General features: G+C 42.0%; 1 protein-coding gene across 1 annotated transcript in view; it reads right to left on the reverse strand.

Annotated features, from left to right (window-relative positions):
* The window catches only part of LOC129698179 (PC3-like endoprotease variant B), a 685304-nt gene that overhangs the window by 485046 nt on the left and 179131 nt on the right, over positions 1–21127 (reverse strand). The window lies entirely within an intron of this gene.

The following is a 21127-nucleotide window of genomic DNA, read 5'->3' on the forward strand; positions in this document are numbered from 1 at the left end:
CCCACTTCCTCGAACAACATTATTCAGTTTGGTGTAGTGCTGAGCACAGAACAGCTTGCTCAGCATCCACCCAGCAGTGTTATTAAAACCCACATAAGGAAGCAATGATCTGATGGAATGTGATATTTTGGGTTTGATTTTATAATGCTTTCTGGATCCCAAAATTAATTTAAAGTATATGTTATTTTTGGAAGTTCTTGGAGGATCCTCGGGTAAGATAAGGTTACAGAAAGCAGGAGATCAGATCCCTCAGGGGGGCTTTGGAGTGGAGGAGGTTCAACTTAAAGTGGAGAAATGGGGGAGACTGCAGTCAAAGTAGATCTGTAAGTCTGGGGAAAGAGATTGGAGACCCTGAGAGGGACTTTGAGAGTTTTCTTTTAGTTTTAGAGATACAGCGCAGAAACAGGCCCCTCGGCCCACCGTGTCAGCGCCGACCAGTGATGACTGAACGCTAGCCCTATCCTGCACACAAGGGAAAATGTACAATTTTTTTTACCAAAGCCAATTAGCCTACAGTCCCGCACGTCTTTGGCGTGTAGAAGAAAACTGGAGCACCCAGGGAAAACCCACGTGGTCTCCGGGGCAACATACAAACTCTACACAGACAGCACCCGTAGACAGGATCAAACCCGGGTCTCTGGCGCTGCAAGACAGCAACTCTATGGTTGCGCCACTGTGCTGCCCAGAGGGTCTGGATGTGAATGCAGCAGAGGACTGGGTGTGTTGCAGGTTATCAAGGGTGGAATTTGAAAGCACAGCTGTCTGGCCTGGATCTGTCAGCACAGTGACACACCTGGTTGAACCGCTACCTTACAGTGCCAGAGACCCCGGTTTGACCCTAACCTTGGGTGCTGTATGTGTGGAGTTGCACCCTCTCCTTGTGACTGGGTGGGTTTCCGGATATTCCGGATTCCTCCCAAAAGCGTGTGGTTCTGTAGACTAATGGTTACTGGTTAACAGACGTTTAATGGATGAAGGAGACAAAATGTAATCAAAAGGAATTGCATATGCTGGTTTATACCAAAGATAGACGTAAAATGACGCAAGCAATTGGTTACAATTTTCAGGGAGAATTTTCAACATTCCTGAGATCCCTACCATTTACTGCATATGTCCTGATAGTATTTGATGCCTCAGAATGCATTACCTCACACTTGAATGGATTATTTTGGGTGGCACAGTGGTGCAGTGGTAGATTTGCTGCCTTACAGAGCCTTGGACCTGGGATCGATCCTGACTATGGGTGTTGTCTGTACAGAACTTGTACGTTCTCCCCGTGACCTGCATGGATTTTCTCCGAGTGCTCTGGTTTCCTCCCACATTAAAGGATGTACAGGGTTGTAGGTTTATTGGCTTCTGAAATTTGTAAATTGTCCTAAGTGTGTAGGATAGTGCTATGGGGTGATTGCTGGTCGGCACGGACTCAGTGGGCTGAAGGCCCTGTTTCCACACTGTATCTTTAAAATCTAAGCTGCCTGTAATGTTACTAAGTTCACCAATTTCCTTTAGTAATAATGAAATTCCCTTAGTAATAATGAAAGTTGCAAAACTGAGCAGGTTTAGGAAAAGGTGGGAGAATGGGGTTAAGAGGGAAAGATGGATGATTGAACAGTGAAGTAGAATCGATGGGCTAAATGGCCTAATTCTACTCCTATAACTTATGAACTTAAGGAGGAGAAATTACTCGATGACAGCAACCAGAATTTCAATTTAAAGCTACAGACATATGGAAATCCTGATGGGCCCGTCCCACTTGGCGATTTTTTAGGCAACCTATGTCATCCTGTGTTATCCTGGCAACAAGCTACGTCATCCTGGCGACAGCCTACGACAGCATCTACATCAGGAGAAGTCAAGCTACAATCATTGGCGTCAAACCCACTGTCGCCAAAAACATGTTGAAAATTTAGCGGCGACTAGAAATACGCTACGACTTTTTGCGCGACTGAGGAGACTATCACCGGTGACCACCGGCGAACATGTGGCAACAAACTAGTCGCCTGGAGTTGCCTAAAAATCACCTAAGTGGGGCAGGCCCATAAAGTTGCTGCCATATTATAGCTAAACCAAGAGCAAATTCTATAGGTTTTACACTTCTTGGAACAGTAACATCCAAATTTTGGATGTGCACAGATCTTGTCAGAGATGGTCTTCAGATAATACTTTAAAGCAGAGATCGAGAGACAGAAATATTTTAAGCTTTGACAGCTGAAGGTAAGGAAACAAATACATCATATATTTGATATATTTGATATCACTGATCAATTCCTTGATAATTGTTCCTTAATTATCAAGGAACAATTAACAGAGCTGATGAACAGGATAGGATTTATGGAGCATGGATATCTCATGGATATTGTGCTTAGACGGAGATGGGTAGTGATTACTGGGGATTGAGCCAAGGGGGGATTTAACAACAAATAATTTTATTAAATGTTGTTGCTTGAGAGGGAGAAATTGATGCCCAACTGGGCACATGAATCCCATCCTATCAATCATTATTCAAAATAGTGTTGGAATATTTTATTTAAATATTCTGATAAACTAGCATCATAGGCTAGAAACAAGGAAATGCAGATGCTGGTTTCCAAAAAAAAAAGGACACAAACTGCTGGAGTAACTCAGCGGGTCTGGCAGCATCTCTGGAGAACATGGATAGGTGACGTTTCGGGTCGGGGCCCTATTTTAAATTCAAGTCTGAAGAAGGGTCCCAACCCAAAACACCATCTATCCATGTTCTCCAGAGATGCAGCCTGACCCAGTGAGTTACTTCAGCACTTTGTGTCCTTTTAAGCATCATAGGTTGATGGACATTTTTCTCTTTGCTCAATGACACAAATCTGTTTTGTCCAAGCAGAAAAAAAATACTGATCACAAAAAACTAACATATGATGAAAAATCATTTTATAAAGAGTAACTGTGTAAATCAACTGCATTAGAACAAATGGGATTATTTGGTCAGCATTGAACATGGTTGACGGTTTAATGTATCATAATTTGTGCTTTCCTCTTAAGGTTTCAATAAGTATTTAACTCATCTTGACATTAATTGTTTAACCATTTGGTCATTCTGTTCACATCTTGGATAGGATAGGAGTTAAATTGACTTTTTTTTTTACAGTGATTGGAAACATCCCGAATACAACTAAATGTACTTAAGCATTTATTTCTCAGTAGGTTTCATAAAGAGGGCTTGGTAGTGTTTAATAGTTTATTGACCAGCGCATCCAAACTGCAGTCTGACTTCGACATGGATTTTTAATTATAACAAAGGCATATTTTATGGTCAGATTTGGTTTGGGATTTGAAGTATTTGGATTAATAACTGACTTGAGTAGAGTAGCTGACCTATTTACACGATGAGACTTCCCATTAGGTTTACTGGCCTACTGAATGTGAATCAGAGAGCAGGCAGATTAATTAGCTCAGTCATTTCGCAGGATCTGCCTAGTGTACACCCCATGCCATAATTGATTTTTGTCTCAGGTACACAAAACTGCAACAAGAGTGCTGATGTTACTTAAGTTTGCAGAATAGGAATGGATAACTTAAATAACATTGTTTTGCTGTGTATGGGGAGGAGGGGTGTGGTGGGAATCCTAAAACACACAATTAAAGGTGCTTAAGAAAGAACATAGTAAAAATAACATAGAACAGCACCTACAACACAGGAACGGGCCCTTCGGCCCACAATGTTTGTGCCAAACATGATGCCTAGCTGAACTGATCTTATCTGCCTGCACATGATCCATACCCCTCTATTCCCTTCTTTTTCATGTGCCTATCCACAAGCCTTTTAAACACCACTATCGTATCTAACTCCATCACCACCCCCGGCAGTGCGTCCCAGGACCCAGTCACCGTCTGTGTAAAAAAATATGCCCCCGCACATCTCCATTAAATATTCCCCCTCTCACCTTATAGCTATGCCCTCTAGTGTTGGGCATTTCCACCCTGGAAAAAAGTTCTGACTGTCTACCCTATCTATGCCCCTCATCAGTTTATATACTTTTTTAATCTAGTTTCCCCTCAATCTCCGATGTTCCAGAGGAAACAATCCAAGTCTATCCAACATCTCCCTGGAGTTGAAACTTAATAATCCCGGCAGCATCTGATAAACATCCCCTGTACCCTCTCTAAAGCTTCCACATCTTTCCTGTAATGGGGTGACCAGAACTGCACTCAAATTCCAAATGCAGCTTAATCAAAGTCCGCTAGAGCTGCATCTTTATTTTCTGACTCTTGTACCCAATGCCCCTAGAAATGAAGGCAAGCATGCCATATACCTTCTTTATTACCCTATCTACTTGTGTTGCTATCTTTAGTGAGCTATGAACTTAGACTCCAAGATTCTTCTGTGCATTAATGTTGTTAAGTATCTTGCCATTAACTGTAAATTCTCTCCTTACATTCAACCTCCTAAAGTGTAACACCTGGTAGTTGCTTGGGTTAAACTCCATCTGCCATTTCTACAACCATGTCTGAATTTTGAATATTGAACAAATTAGATAAATGGCTTTCACATATTCCATCAGTTCCAGCTTGTTATTGTAGGAGACGAGTGTGAAGTTGCGGATTTGACATTAGAGCAACTGAACTTGACGCTGCCTCAGAAAGGCAGCCAGCATCATCAAGGACCCACACCATCCTGCATATCCTGCCATCAGGAAGGAGGCATAGGAGCCTGGAAATGGTAATGTCAAGGTTCAGGAATAGCTGCTTCCCAACAACCATCAAGCTATTGAATAATACAAACTGCAACTAAACTACAAACTACGAACTGCCTTGGTTGTACAAAGGACTTCAGGCTTTGGCTTTATTTTTGCACTATATTGTTGTCTTTTTATTTAATTTATTGAACTTCTTATTGTTTATTATGCTATGTACTGAATATTATGTTTACATACCTGTGGTGCTGCTGCAAGTAAGAGGATGTGTGACGATAAAACACTCCTGGCTATTGTACAAATACTCGAGATTCTAGACTCATGAAATAACTTCTACATCTGCAACATGAATTATAGCCACATCTAAGTGTATCCACTGGCCCTTGATGGCCGATAGCAGGATTTACTTGTAAAAACCTTTTACCAAGATACAAGATACCAAACTAAGCATGGTTTGGCAAGAACTCCATCCAAGACTGCAGGGAATGACAGAGAATTGTGGACGCAGCCCAGAACATCACACAAATCAACCTCCCTATCATTGACTCCATCTTCATTCACGCTGCCTCGGCAAGGCAACCAGACGAGTCTCACCCCGGACATTCCCTCTCCCATCAGGCAAGAGGTACAGAAGTGTGAAAAAGCACACGTCCAGATTCAGGGACAGTTTCTCCTCAGCTGTTATCAGGCAAATGAACCATCCTATCACCAACTAGAGTGCTGTCCTGAACTACCATCTACCTCATTTGAGAGCGCCGGACTAACTTTAATCGGACTTTACTGGACTTTATCTTGCACAAATCACTATTTCCTTTATTCTGTATCTGTACGCTGTAGATGGCTGGATTGTAATAATGTATATCCGTTCTGTGGACTGGAAAGCATGCAACAAAAAAACTTTTCACACGTGAAAATAAACTAAACTAAACTACAGCCCTTGTCAACCACACTACCTGCCTCATTTGAAGTGAGGATATGATCTTGAGGAGCCGATTTTGCACTTGTTGCCCTGTAAAGGGCACACTGATGCAGTAAAGATTGAAACATTTACCATAGTCAGAATCAGAATCAGAATTAGAATCACACTTTATTCGCCAAGTATGTTTAGCAACATACGAGGAATTTAATTGGCCAGGTCAATCATACAATTAAAAGCACCAGATCACTCAACACATTAACATGAACATCCACCACAGTGACTCCTACACATTCCTCACTGTGGTGGAAGGCGAAATAAAGTTCAAGTCTCTTCCTTTGTTCTTCCTCGGTCGGGGGCCTTGAGCCCCCGTTCAACGGGATGATCTTGACTCCCGTAGCTGGCGGTGTTCGGGCCCTCCGCGTCCAGGCGATCAGGCTCCCGTCTCAGGGGGATGTCAGCTCCCTCGCGCCGGATGATCGAACCTCGTGTCGGGGCTGGTCGAGCCTTCCGCGACGTTGGAGTTCCCGACTAGCCTCTCCCGAGGCTGCGAGCCCTTGTTGGTGATTCCGCGGTGGTCACGGTGGGACCGATCCCAGGCAAGGGATCAGCTCCGATGTTAAGTCCGAGTCCCGCGGTGGGGCTCATGACAGTTCGAGGAGGCTTCCAGCTCCATCGATGGTAGGCCGCAGAGCCCGGAGAATTTGATCCGAAAAATTGATCACATCTCCGAGAAGGTAGGAACTTGAAAAAAAGTTTCCCCTGATCCCCTCCCCCCTCCCCCCACATAAAACAAACCGAAGAACATTAAAACAAACTTTTAACACACTAAAAAAAAAGAACGAAAATACGAACAGACTGCCGGCAGGGCAGCCATCTCCCCCGTGCCCCTGGTCTGCTAACATTTAAGGAATCCAGAAGTTTGCTATGGAGAGACTTTGTTCAATGAGAAAGTAGAATAACTGGTATAATTTTCGTCCCCCCATGGGCATGTGTATTTATCTCTTATATGCACGTAGTCTGATCAACTAGACACTGATGACAGCACTTAATTGGTGCCAAAATAAATGCCAGCAAAACACAAACTGCAATAATCACAATCCCTTCCATTCATTATTGTTTTATTATGGGTAATTATTATAAAACAGCTGAATATTAACTCAAGCAGACTTTAAAGTGCTCACGTGCCACTTGAATGGCTGTCATCCTAAGGCCATTCTATTTTTTTCTGTTACTGAATAAACAGCCATTAATAAGTATGCATATCTGATTTTTTTTTTACACGTTTATCCTGAGGCAAATGTACCTGGAGTCAAAGCCGACTGACTGATCACCTGCGATTTCTGGTGTGCATAAATACAAAAAAAATGCATAGGAAGGGTTCACCCTAACTCGATTCTGTGCCTAAATGAATCCATGGCCCACTTATCACTTGTTATAGCCAAAATGTTCATCATATCTGCCTGCATTAGTAAACAAATCATGTATCTTTGTAGGAGAAGGCTGTCACAATTTTCAGGAACTAATTAAAGCATACAGGCACATCTTTCAAATGGGCTCCTTTCAGAAATGATCTAAGCATTGTTTCCCACTCCTGGACCACTGGGAGTTTTCTAGGAGAATGGCAGATGAGCTGGGTTATCAATCACTCCGAATTCTATTAATTTTATCACAATTTTTGATGGCTCTTGACATTAAGTGACATGGGCCTGGCTGTAACCACTTCGAGGTGACATCAACTTGTGCCCTTATTCAAATGCTAAGCAAATTTTGACCTTAATAACGAGTCCAACAAAATCTTTTGTTTTCGCCTCGATGGTGGAAAAACACCAGAATGGCTACTTTTATGTTTTGCTGCTTAACCTCTCCGCTGTGTGTACATCGTCATTGCCGCAGCAACCGTTTGTAAGATTTCAATAAATGCGCTTCTGAAGGATGATCCAAAATAGTGCTGACACCATCTTTCAGCGAGATGAAGAAAAGAGAATGTGTGATGATGAAGACATTTCAAGGACACCCACGCAATGTAATAGCTATCTCTCTGGGTCAGCCAATGCTTCAGATTGCTTAATTACTGCCGACTCATGCAGGTAGCTGTGATGAACACATGGAAAGCCATTAGGAGGTCTAACGTATTGTTTAATTACTAAAAGCCAAGATTAAATATTTTAAACTGAAATCTGTGGAAAGCATTTTTGCTTGTAAATTTTTACAGCGCTTGCAAGAATGCACAATAATTTTTCAGAACAATATACATTTTGACACAAGAATAATTGGCCTTATTTCTATATTTTGTAATTTATGGTCCCCAACCATCAAAGTCCAGAATAACTGTTCTCTAAATATATTAACATTAATAACATTGCTATATTACATTTAGGAAATGGGTCTTCACACAGGTTTTGATTTTTCTTCTAACAATATGAATTAAAATGCTAATCAAAATATATAACAGGGGTGATAGGGTTTGGACTATTTTATCATTTTCACCACCTACATTTTTATCATACTGACAATTTTTTTTTAAGCATACAGTTAATCATTTTATGTTCACGTCCCAAATTGATTTATATAGCGAACAGATATATATTTTTATGATGCAATTGATTGAACTGATCGATATGATCGTTGATATGCATATATCCCTTTAATTGAAGATAGAATTTCCATAATGGCAAAACATTATGTAAAATCTTGTTACATACTGCAGCAGATATTAATCTACAATATTTTCCAATGTTTGTGAATGATGATATTTTGTCATCAATTGACAAAAATAAATCATCATTCCCATGCTTTGTTTACACGTGATGCCCAGAACAATTTTGGGATAATCTATTTTGACACAAAATAATCTTTTAATTACAGATTGACCATGTTTTGTTCATAAACAAACTAAAGTCAGAGAGCAAGGCCCATAGAACAAAACACCAAAGACGTGAAGCAGAGGAGAGAAAGTGAGGTAAGAGATAAAGTTTTGGCTCAGTGATGTCAAACTTGGGGTTTAATGTATTTTGACACAAGGACTTAAATTGTATTTCCACATTTTGGAATTTAATTTCAGTGGATCCCAGCCACACCAAATCTAGAATAACTGGACTCTAAAAGATGATGGAAGCCACAGTGACTGATGTGGTTAGACTCCCTCTTGTTGGAGATGGTCATTATTTGACAATTAAGTGGGATTAGTTATCAGCCCAAGGTTGATTGTTATCCAGATCAAGCACAAACTGATTTACTTTTCACAGGAATTGAACATCCTCACTTCTAAACATATGATGCCATCAATGAAATATTGAAGGGCACTGCCATGAAGAACACCTTTATGTTTCAATTGCCATCTATTGTTACATACATGTGCAAAGTGCAAATGCACAGTGAGATTATTTTCTTACAAACAGTCCAGTAGAGTATTCCCATAGCTAACCACGTCCCCAATTAGCAAATTGTACAGAAAAATTCTACTGATGCCGCGTGCAAGAGGTTTCATGTTTAGGCGCCATTTTCCGTGCCCAGTCCATGCATTTGGTATTATGAGCATTGCCCGTTCCAGGCAAGCCCCAAGCTACTACGAGCCCCCAGTGGTCACCTTCTCTTGGAAATGTGGGTCGACCTGCGAATCGACGTCTCTCTCCTCGCCCGTTCACCTTTGTTTCCCGGGTAGCCTCCCGCAGCCGACCTCGAGGACTCAGTAGGCCAGACCCCGGTTCGCTCTCCTCTCTTACTGGCCTTGCTCCTCGTATACATCATCATCGCCGGCTATATCATCCTGGTCTCTGGTCTTCAGGGGACGAGCATGGGTCAGGTCGGCTCGGAGGGCTCCCCCTACCAGGCCACGGTCTTGCGTTCAGCCGCGGGGAACTGACTCGGCAGCTACCCTGCGTCGCTTTGGGAGCTTAATTGGACTTGGTCAGCCCCTCAGAAACCATGATCCTGAAGCTGGGCAGTGCTGCCAAAGTCTAAGATGCGGATCTTCCATAACCACAAACACCCCTTTGTACAAGATGTGATTCAAACTAGACCAGGTATCCTTGATGTCACGCGTCCAAAAACTGCCTGAATACCAGGCTCAGATACTCTCACATTGCCACTGGAATTTATCGCTTACGGCTGTAATTTGACCAAGGATGCTATGTGTTTTGGAGGCATTATCCTCAAAGTGAGCATTGTTAGGCATATTATTGCTAAATAGTGAATGCTTTATAACACACCTTCCATCATCCTGCTGAAGATTGAGAGTGAAATATTGGTTGGTAATTAGTCAGAATTAATTTGGCCTGTTTATTTTTGTGGACAGGCTATATAGAATGACATGGACACAAGCCCTTTGACCTAACTTGCCCATTCCAACCAAGATGCTCCATCCACATGTATTTGGCCCATATCCCTCTTAACCATTCCTATCCATGTACCTATCTTTATCTTTATTATTGTTGAATGTTGTCAAATAGATGCCAGTATTGCAACTGTATTGGGACAGCTTAGGTAGAATTGTGACATTCTTTCACACTGCAGCTGATGTTGTTTGGTCCCAACCCCCTTGTTGCATCTGATGTTCTTGTTTAAGTTGTTTCCTGTAACCATGAAAATCAACGTGAATTGATTGTAAACTAACTTCAGATGATGGTGGGAACCTGAAGAAAAAGTTGAGAATTATCATCCACGGGGCAATTTATCCCTTCTATACGTTTTCTTCGACATGCCAAGGATGATCCAATGTCTTGATAATAAACGTTGAGTGAGGATATGGCCAGATTTGCGTTTGTAGATTATAATGACATACGCATCTGCTATTGATGGCTCATAGATCCCCTATTAATGAAACATGGACCAGATATTTATAGGTTACTGGGAATAATTTCATATGGATGAGACAGCACTTTCTCCCTTGGATACCTCTCCGATTCCTTTAACTGGCTGACAGACATTTTCAATGGCATTTTCAAGAAACCTATTGACTTTTTGAACAAGTTCAAGGGTGTTAGAGGTTATGGGGAGAAGGCAGGAAAATGGGGTTAGGAGGGAGAGATAGATCAGCCATGATTGAATAGTGGAGTAGATTTGATGGGCCCAGGGCCTAATTCTGCTCCTATCACATGATCTTATAATCTTATGAATTTGCCAAGGTCACCTAACAACTGTACAAAGTATGAACTATGAAATTAATCTGTTTTTAAATTCTATTTTATAGCCAAAATATAGAACTATCAGATTTCTAAGCCACTGTTTTCATTGAACATTGGGTTCAAAACAAAGAAGATAGAACATTCTTCACTTCTTGCAACATTTTATGATCAGCCTGAGGGCATTACTGAATTGCTTAGACTGGTCTATTTTTGCATCTCGATAGATTCTATGAGTCAATGGAATTGCCAGTGGAAACAATTGTTAGACAGTTCAAAAGCAATGATAATTTTTCATCCTCTGTCACAGGAGAATTTGATTTTAGTTCACTGTGACATAGAAACATAGAAAAATAGAAAATAGGTGCAGGAGTAGGCCATTCGGCCCTTCGAGCCTGCACCGCCATTCAATATGATCATGGCTGATCATCCAACTCAGTATCCCGTACCTGCCTTCTCTCCATACCCCTGATCCCTTTAGCCACAAGGCCCACATCTAACTCCCTCTTAAATATAGCCAATTAACTGACCTCAACTACCTCATGTGGCAGAGAAAGCATACCATTGTCTACATAACATATGATATTGGTTTCCACTGAGGCTAGATCAAAATGACAGCAGTCAATTGAGGAAACGTGCCCACTGATTGCATATGGACCATTGTCATCCATGCTACCATGTCTCTGAATATTTTAATTTTTGGAATGTTATCCTGAGCAATACTTCATTTTTGATATTCCTGGGCTCCTAAATATTTACAGCATTTTGCGTTTAAATTTTAGTTTTACCAAGTACGCTAAATATTTAGTAACTTTATTATAATATTATTTCCAGTTTTCTGAATGTTCAAATATCACAAAGAACTATGTTGAATTCATGATGAAGATGGACACAGTGCTGGAGTAACTCAATGGGTCAGGCAACATTCCTGGAGAAAAAAGATGGGTGATGTTTCGGGTCAGAATCCTTCTTCGGACTGTTGTCTGAAGAAGGGTTCCGACCTGAAATGTCACCTATCCTTTTCTTTCAGAGATGCTACCTGACAAGCTGAGACTCCAGCACTTTGTGTCTATCTTTGGTATAAAGCAACATTTGCTGTCCCTTTCTACATATATGTTGAATTCATATTTGCTCACCTACAATCTCAGCAGTGTCTTATCATCTACCAAGATGTAGTCCCAGTTCTTGTTCCATGCTTCAATACCTCCTCACCTTACTGCCAAAGCACCAACAGCTGTTTGTTTCACTGTATTGGTTCCTGTATCATGGCACTGCACCTATTGCTGGTTTGTTTAGTTAAAGGAGAGACGTGTACTCAACTGGAATCTGAACAATTCCCACTCCCATTAATCCTCAGTTGTTGCTGCAAGGACATCAGATTCGGCAACACAAGTAGATAGGGTGATTAAGAAGGCGTATGTTATGCTTGCCTTCATTGCTAGGGGCATTGAATGTAAGAGTCAGCTCTATGGGACTTTGGTGAGGCCGCATTTGGAGCATTGCATGCAGTTCTGGCCACCCCATTACAGAAAGATGTGGAGATTTTGGAGAGGGTGCAGAGGAGTTTTACCAGAATGCTGCCTGGATTAGAGGGTTTCAGCTATGGGGGGAGTTGAGTAGACTTGAATTTTCCTGTGGAACATCAGAGGTTGAGGGGAGACTTGATAGAAGCAAATATAATTCTGAGAGGCATAGATAAGGCAGACAGGCGGAGCCTTTTTCCTCAGGGTGGAAATATCCAACCTTAGAGGGCATAGCTATAAGGTTTAATGAAGACTAGACCAATGGGGACCTGTTCGGTCCCGTCTCCTCAACGTGCGGTTGCGGGGGGAGGGCCAGTCAGCGGCGTCACACACACACTGACCACCCCGCTCCCTCCAGAGGACACTAACCACCCCCCACAGGGAGGAGAGGGGGGGAGGAGAGGAGAGAGGGAGAGGGGGAGAGAGGGGATGGGAGAGAGAGAGAGAGGGAGATGGGGGAGAGAGGAGAGGGGAGGAGGAGAGAGAGAGAGGGGGAGAGAGAGAGAGGAGAGGGAGAGGGGAGGGGGAGGGGGAGGAGGTGGAGAGGGGGGAGGAGTTGGAGGGGGAGAGGGGAGGTGGGGGAGGGAAGGGGGGGAGAGAGAGGGGAGAGGTGTTGGAGGGGGAGGGGAGGGAAAAGGGGGGAGAGGGGAGAGGGGGGGGAGGGGAGGGAGGGGGGGAGAGGGGGAGAGGGGGAAAGGAGGGGGGGAGAGAGAGGGGGGGGGAGAGAGAGAGGGGGGAGAGAGAGAGAAAGGGGGAGAGAGAGAGAGAGAGAGAGGAGAGAGAGAGAGAGAGAGAGAGGGAGAGAGAGAGAGAGGGGAGAGAGAGAGAGAGAGAGAGAGAGAGAGAGAAAGAGAGAGAGAGAGAGGGGGGAAAAATGTCGGTCACTAGCGAAATGGGAAAAATTGTCGGCGTTATGGTCGCTGGCCAGCAGGAGGCGATAAAATGAGTGAGTGGGGGTGGTGGATTTTATTAAAAATGTGTACAGAAAAATGACTACATTTAATGAGGAGTGGATGAGCGAATTTAAAAGTGAAATGGCTAGCGAAATGGTAAAAATCTCGGCATGTTAGTGTTTGGTTTTGGCGGAGTAACGAATCAAAGGGCAAAAAAATGACATACACACACACATACAGTTTTAAAAGTATATAGATATGATATGATAGATGTGCAGGCAAGTTTTATACATCAAGAGTGGTGGGGGTCTGGAATGCTTTGCCGAAGTGCTGGTGGAGTCAGAAACAATAGAGGTGGTTAAGAGGCTTTTGGATAGGCACATGGAAGTGAAGGGAATAGAGGATCATTTGCAGGCAGATGAAATCAACTTAACTTGGAATCATGCTTTGGCACAAACATTGTGGGCCGAATGACCCGTTTTTGTGCTGTACTTATCTATGTTCTGGAACTCAGATCTCTCTCTCTCTCATGCATTCTCTTTTGAGTAATCCAGTCCAAATTTGGCACCACAGCATCACCTTGCTTCAACATAATTTCCAATAAAAGACCATAAAGCCTTGAACACCCAAATGAAAACTTATCTGATCTCTTTGCCTTGGTTTCACACCTGATTGGCAACTCCAAGAGTGCAGCCCTCCCTCAGTATTGCACAAGATTGGAGGGGCATCAACCTTGATTTTATGATCACGTTTGTGGAGTATGGGCTAATGACCTGAATCGATCTCTCCGACATGAAACAAAATTTGCTTCACTGAGGCACAAGCCATAACCACATGAAGAAACGTCCCGATCTGAATCCATTCCCTCCACAGATGCTGCCTGACCCACTGAGTTCCTCCGGCACTTTGTATTTTGGCCTACATCATTGCTCGATTTTAATATCGCCAATGTCAGCTGTATCCATTTGCAAATGAATTGAAATGTTGGAGGTTTGGTCAAAGTGGCCCAGCTTTCTCAGTCTTGCTTGATACCCTTTTGTGTTTTTTGCTGTCTTTATCTGTGTGAGTTATTTTCGTTAACCGATCATAGCAATTACAAAATAAGGTAGTATTTGCAAACTTTCAACATTCCGCTCCATGTTGGCTCACTCCCAGAAGATTGGGCATTTATCTGTAAATCTGAAATGCAAGTTGATCCAATTACCGCATTTATGCTTATTGTAGTCAGACAGTATTTCTTTAGTTTGTTCCATACATTATGTAAAATCCCCAGTATAACCTAAAACTATGCATTACATGGCAATGAAGTCTCAATTGAGGATGTATCTGATATTTTGCTCTTTTTTAAGCACACAATTCATTAGATGGAACATACTGTAGCACTATCTTCTCTGCCAAAAGCCATCATTCAAGTTAAGTGCAATCTATTGTGAGTGACAAACATGAATTGCACCTTATTTTCAAGCTCAATCTGTTAGCATCCACTACTAAAATCTAAGGTGCGAACATTTTTAGTTGCATACAATCCATGTAGAATGTCTCAAATATTTGTTATCAAAAATGCATCTGAGTGTACAAACTAAATTCGACATCTCTTATTCATTGAAAATCAGTAACTCTCATCTTTCTGTCCAGGTTTAATGCTGGGGCTGTCAAATGGTATTTCAATGACTCAGTAATGATTTGTTGTACCCTTTTTTTAATACATTTCTATCTTTAATATATATATTATATATATATTAAAACCGGGAACTCTTAGCAAATCTGGCAGCATTCAGAGAAAGAGAAACAGGTAACGGGATCAGATCCGTGATTCATCAACCGATTTGCGAAACAGAGAAAAATAATGTTATTCTTAAGTTGTAGAGAAGGGATGATTGAGGATGCGATAGTGGCTGCAGGGTAGTAGTCTTGCTGCCTAAAGCATTTTATCGGGATAAATCACGTCATGGTTTTGGAACAGCTCCTTCCAAGATCGCAAGAAAATGCAGGAAATTGTACGCAGCCCAGACCATCACACAAACCAACCTCCCTTCCACTGCCTCCATCCACACTTCACGTTGCCTTGACAAGGCCACCAGCTTAATCAAGGACCAGTCTCACCCTGGTCACTCTTTCTTCTCCCCTCTCCCATCAGGCAGGAGGAACAGAAGTATGAAAATACATACCTCCAGATTCCAGGATAGTTTCATCCCAGCTATTATCGGGCAACTGAACCATCCTATCATCAAATAGAAAGCAGTCCTGAGCTACAATCTATCTCATTGGCAACGCTAGGAGTCTCTTTAATCGAGATTTACTGGACTTTATCTCACACTAAACGGTATTCCTTTTACACTGTGGATGGCTTGATTCTAATCATGTATAGTCATTCTGCTGACTGGATAGCATGCAAACAAAAAAGCTTTTCACTGTACATCAGTACACGTGATAATAAGCTAAACTAAACTAACATCTCCAATAAACAGGGTTCAGATTTGAACTCCAGTGCTTTTGCACCTACTTCCTGTGTGCATGCTCCAGTTTTCTCCCACGTGTGTCTGAGTAGGTAAAGAGGCCACTGTAAATTGCTGTAGCGAGGAGTTAAGGGCCTGTCCCAGGAGCATGCGATTCCATGCAGCAAGCGCGACCTAAAGGGCTGGTCCCACCAGCATGCGCCTGCATGCGGCAAGCGTGACCATACCAGAAGCGGGGGCCGCGCGGAGGTCGAGTGAGTGACATGAAGTTCGAGCAAAGTCCGCGGGAAGTTCGCACATGACGAACGGCGTCGAGGCGGCTGTGGGTCGGCAGGCCGTTGGCTTGTGCAATTTTTGGACAGTGTTCAGTTTTTCGGAGCCCCGCGCAATGTCGGGACCAGCTCCGCACAACTCCATACGGCTCCAGTGATCAAAGTGGGACCGGCCCTTTAGGTCGCGCTTGCCGCATGGAGTCGCATGTTCTTGGGACAGGCCCTTTAGCTGGTAGAATGTGGTGGGAGGTCAAGAGAATGTGTGGAGTAGAGAGCATTGGGAAATATCATTGACGGAATGGGATTGCTCTCTGAGCTGAGATGGATTAAATCGGCTGAAATAAACATTCTCCCATATGTCAAAGGGAAATATGGAAACAGGAATAAGACAAAGAGAACAGGTTGCACAGTGGCACATCAGTAGAACTGCTGCCTTACAGAGCCGGGGACACAGTTTGATCCTGACCTCGGGTGCTGTCTGTGGGAAGCTTGCATGTTCTCCCTGTGACCATGTGAGATTCGTCCAGGTGCTCTGGTTTCCTCCCACGTTGCAAAGATGTGCAGATTTGTAGGTTAAATGGCCTTTGTTTACCAAAAAATGCTGCTAATGTGGAGGACGAGAAGCTGGGATAACATGGAAACATGGAACTAATGTGAACGGGTCGGCATGGACTCCATGGGCCGAAGGATCCTTTTCCATGCTGTAACTCTAAACTGAACGCTACACTAATTAGTTTTAATGGGGTGAATCCATGCCGATAAGTTGTGGAGATCATCCAGTCAATAGGATAAGGGGGATGGAATTCCACCGTTGCACCTCTAGTAGAATCTCTTATATTCTAGTGAAGCTATGAACATTTACAGCATCAGCTGCCCAATGAAGTCAAACAATTAGAAAGCAGCTTTGGAGCTGCAAAGAGGGGAGAAAATAAACATTTTTGTTACTTCTTCAAAAAATTCAATCGGATAGTTTCCAGGCTTTATCTTGTTGCCCTTCTTAAATAGAGACACAACATTAGCCTCTCTCCAGTCCTCCAACACCTCTCCAGTGTCTAATGATGATTCATATATCTCAGCCAGGGCCCCTGAAATTTCTTATCTATCTTCCCACAGTGTTCTCGGATATACCTGATCAGGCCCAGGAGATTTATCTACCTTCATACATCTTTGGACATTCAGCACCTCCTCAACTGTAATACAGTGTCCTGAAGTCATCTCCATTAACTGAACCTAGTTCCCCAGTATCTATGTCTTTCTTCATGATAAAAACAGAGGAGAAATATTCATTGAGGCTCTCTCCCTTCTCCTGCGACTCCACACTATGATGACCATGAGTGGCCCTATTCTCTCTCTCGGGTTACCCCATTTCCCTTAATGTACTTGCAACATCTCTTTGGATTTTCTCCATATTATCAGCCAGAGCTAACTCCTGCCCCCCTTTTGCCCTCCTGGTTTCCTTAAGTATGCTCCACAGTTCCTGAAACTCCTCCAAGCATACATTTGATCCGAGCTGCCTAGATACCTCTCCCATGCCTTCTTGTTTTTCCTCACCAGAGCCTCAATTTCTCTAGTCATCCAAGCTTCCTTATTCCCACCTGCTTAGATAGCTTGCAGCCCAATGGTACGAACATTGAATTCTCGAATTTTAGGTAAACCTCCCCCCCTTTTTTTCCCTCCTCTCTTTCCAGTCCCCATCCCTACCATGCTGTGTACCTATTTGCTCCACTATCCCCCCTTTTCCCTTCCACCTCCATCCCTCCCTCTTCACATTTGTTCTTCTTCTGACACCCTTTTCTCTCCTTGCCTCCTTTTTGTCCCTTTTTGCATTCCTTCGGTCTCCTTCTCATCTCTAGCCTCGAGCAATCAAAGTCCCAATCACCTGTATCCACTTATCACTTCCGGACTTTGTCCTGCTCCCACATCATTTCCAGCTTTCTCTCCACTGCTACAATCAGTCTGAAGAAAAGTCCCAACCCAATGTCCTCCAGAGATGCTGCTTGATCTGCTGAGTTACTCCAGCACTTTGTGGTCTATGCAAGATTCTAACAAATGTAGTTCCTTTTGTCTCCATACTCAAAGCCCAGTTTCTTGCATGTGGAGCAGTAAAAATGAGTTGCACCAGAGTCCTTTGTGCAAACCAAATATTTGTTTTCTATAAAAAGTGGATGTACATTGCAACAGACATGTGATAAAGCTATCATGGAAAATAAAAGCTGAAGATGCAGGAGGTAATGTATTGGCATGGATAAATTATTGATTGTAAAGTGACTAAAAAGTAAACAGAGGGTAGGCATAAATAGATCATTTTCTGCTTGGCATAAATTAATGAGTGGTGAGCCAGAGGGGTGGGTATTGGTGGCTCACTGTTCTGCGTTTTATATAAATGAGATAGTGGAATGTGTAAGAATGGTTGAGAAATTTGCTGATGATGCAAACATAGGTAGGAAGGTAAATTGCTAAGGGAACATAAATAAGCATAAAAATGATATAGTGGGGTTAAGTGAGTGGCAATGTTGAATATCATGTTGGAAAGCAAGAAATTGTCCATTTTGGCAGGAGACGTAAAATATCATCTCAATGGTTCGTGATTACAAAACTCTAAGATGCAGAGGGATCAGTTTTTCCTAGTATATTACACATGCTTTTACGTAAGTATAGCGCAATTAGGAAAGCTGACAGAATGGGTGGGTTTTAAGAGGCTTTTATATACTTGTATAAGCAGGGAATTGAAGCATATGGATCATATGCAGGCAGAAGGGAATAATTTAATTTGGCATCATGGTCAACAAAGATATCATGGGCCGAAGGCCTGTTCCTGTACTCTACTGTTCTATGTTCCTTTCTGCTATCATTTACTGATAGGGAAACTGAATACGAAAAGGAGATTTGCTTGAGTTGTCTAGAACATTGATGAGTTCACATACAGAGTATTCTATATATTATTATTTACATTTAAGGAAGGATAAGTTGGAAACAGTTCATAGAAGAGTTGAGCAAAGTGTTTGGAGGAATTCAGTGGACCAGACAGCATCTGTGATGGGAATGGACTTCTCCACCACTATCATCCAGCAGGAGCCAGTGGAGATAGTGGAGGTATACAAATACCTGGGAACAGCCTTCGACAACCTGCTAAGGTTTTCCTCTAACATAGAGGAAATCCTTAAAAAGTGCCATCAGAGACAGTACCTACTCAGGAAGCTGAAGTCATTTGGGATTAACAAAGACATCCTCATGAAATATACCACGCATAAATTGAAATGAAGATGTATAACCTTTTCATTTTCACTAGATTGAATGGGACTCCACAAATTTATATATATATAAAAAGCCTTTTACTGGAAAACAATCAAAATATGCTCAAAAATATTTGAGCAGCCCGTTTTCCATGCTTGTACTGCCCTAAAGACCAACAGTTAGTTAGCTTTAAAGTTAACACGCAGGATGGAATCAGGACCCCTCAGCCCATCCTCCATTTCCTGAGTTTGAGTGGCATCCCTCAGGACGCAATGTCCGCTGTCCGGGTTGCAATCCCTCCACAGAGGAGGAAGGCAACCTTCATCCCCAGGGCCTCCAAATCTTTTTAATGCTGATCACTGATCATGAACATATGAAATGAAATAACCTTCTATCGCATTTTTCTTGGGTTGAAGCATCTTTTGAAAGCATTTTAAAACTATTGCTATGTGTTGAATGTTGATGTGCGGTGTGTGTTGTGTGATTGTGCAGTGTGTCTGTGAAATGCGTGTGAAAATAATTGTGCAGACTATGTGTGCAGACTCAGTATTTAGTTGATTGTGTCCCTTTTATAAAAAGAGTACTGTAATGCGCCTTTCTTAAATGCCCCTCGTAACGAATAAAGTGCTTTGAATTGAAGTTGAAGTGTCAGATGATAATAGGGATTTATTCAACCCAAAACAATGTCTCATCTTCACACCACAGATGTTAATCCAGGAACAGCTCTGGGATACTTGTGATACGTTGGGTTTTCAAGATTCCAGCATACTTGATGTGTCTCTCAAAGAGCATTTCACCTGGTTGGGTTATAACATGTATCTTTCAATGTGTGTCATTGAAAACTAAACTAATTATCCAACTATCAGCTGTTACATCCTTTTATGGACAAACTATGTCCAGACATAAAAAGCATAAAAAAGATGTAATAAAAATAGATCATTTTATAAGATTGAATGGTGGAGTACACAAAAAAAGGATATAAAAAAAAAGTACTTTTAGGTCTGGCAGCACTTCAATCATAAATATGTTTGTGAAATATTGAGGTGGAATTTCCATGCTTGTAGATTGTCTAAAGAACATCAGTTTAGTTTAGCTTTATTTAGTTTAAGATGCAGCATGGAATCAGGCCCTTCAGCCCATTAAATCCATGCCGCCCATCGATCACCCATACACTCTAGTTCAATGTTATCACATTTTCTCTTGCAATCCCTCCACACTAGGAGCAATTTACAGTGGCCAATTAACCTACAAATCTTTAAGAAGGTAGATGGAAATTGCTGATAAGCAGCAGCTTATCGTATTTTTCTTGGGTTGCTACATCTTTTGCTGGAATTGGAAGAACCATCATGAAAATCTTTTCCCATGTTTCCAAGAATTTAACTATATACATAAACAATGAAAATGTGAAAATAATTTTGAACAAGACTAAAAGAAACAGACTCAGTATGTCAAGTAGTTGAAAAAAGTGACATTATACTACATTAATATAAAGTAGAGTATTTATAATGGTCACTTCTCTGAATGCATAGTAAACTCAGAGCATATGGAATTGAAGTTAACAGTGTCTGCTGATAATAGACTGATTTATTCCAAATATCAAGCACCAATGTCTCATCTTCACACTTTAAGCTGTTAATGAAGGAACAGCTCTTGGATACTTGTGATACGTTGGGTGTAGTATTCTAATTACATTTTAGTACAATACTGATGTTCAACATTATAATTGTGTACACCCTTCACCTGATTATGCACACAATATACAGTCTTTCAAAACTGACATTGAAATGAAGCAATATCCAATTATGTACTGTAATACAAATGTACTGGACAACTAGGCAAAGGTTATGGGGAGAAAGCAGGAGAAAGGGGTTGAGAAGGAAAAATAGATCAACCATAATTGAATGGTGGAGTAAACTCAAAAGGACATAAAATGCTGAAGTAACTCAGCAGGTCTGGCAGCACTTCAAGAGAACATGGATAGGTGATGTTTCGGGTAGAGGCCCTTCTTCAGACTGTAGGCTTGATGGGCAGAATGGTCTAAAT

Source organism: Leucoraja erinacea, chromosome 6 (genome assembly GCF_028641065.1).
Source record: "Leucoraja erinacea ecotype New England chromosome 6, Leri_hhj_1, whole genome shotgun sequence".
Classification (NCBI taxonomy): Eukaryota; Metazoa; Chordata; class Chondrichthyes; order Rajiformes; family Rajidae; genus Leucoraja; species Leucoraja erinaceus.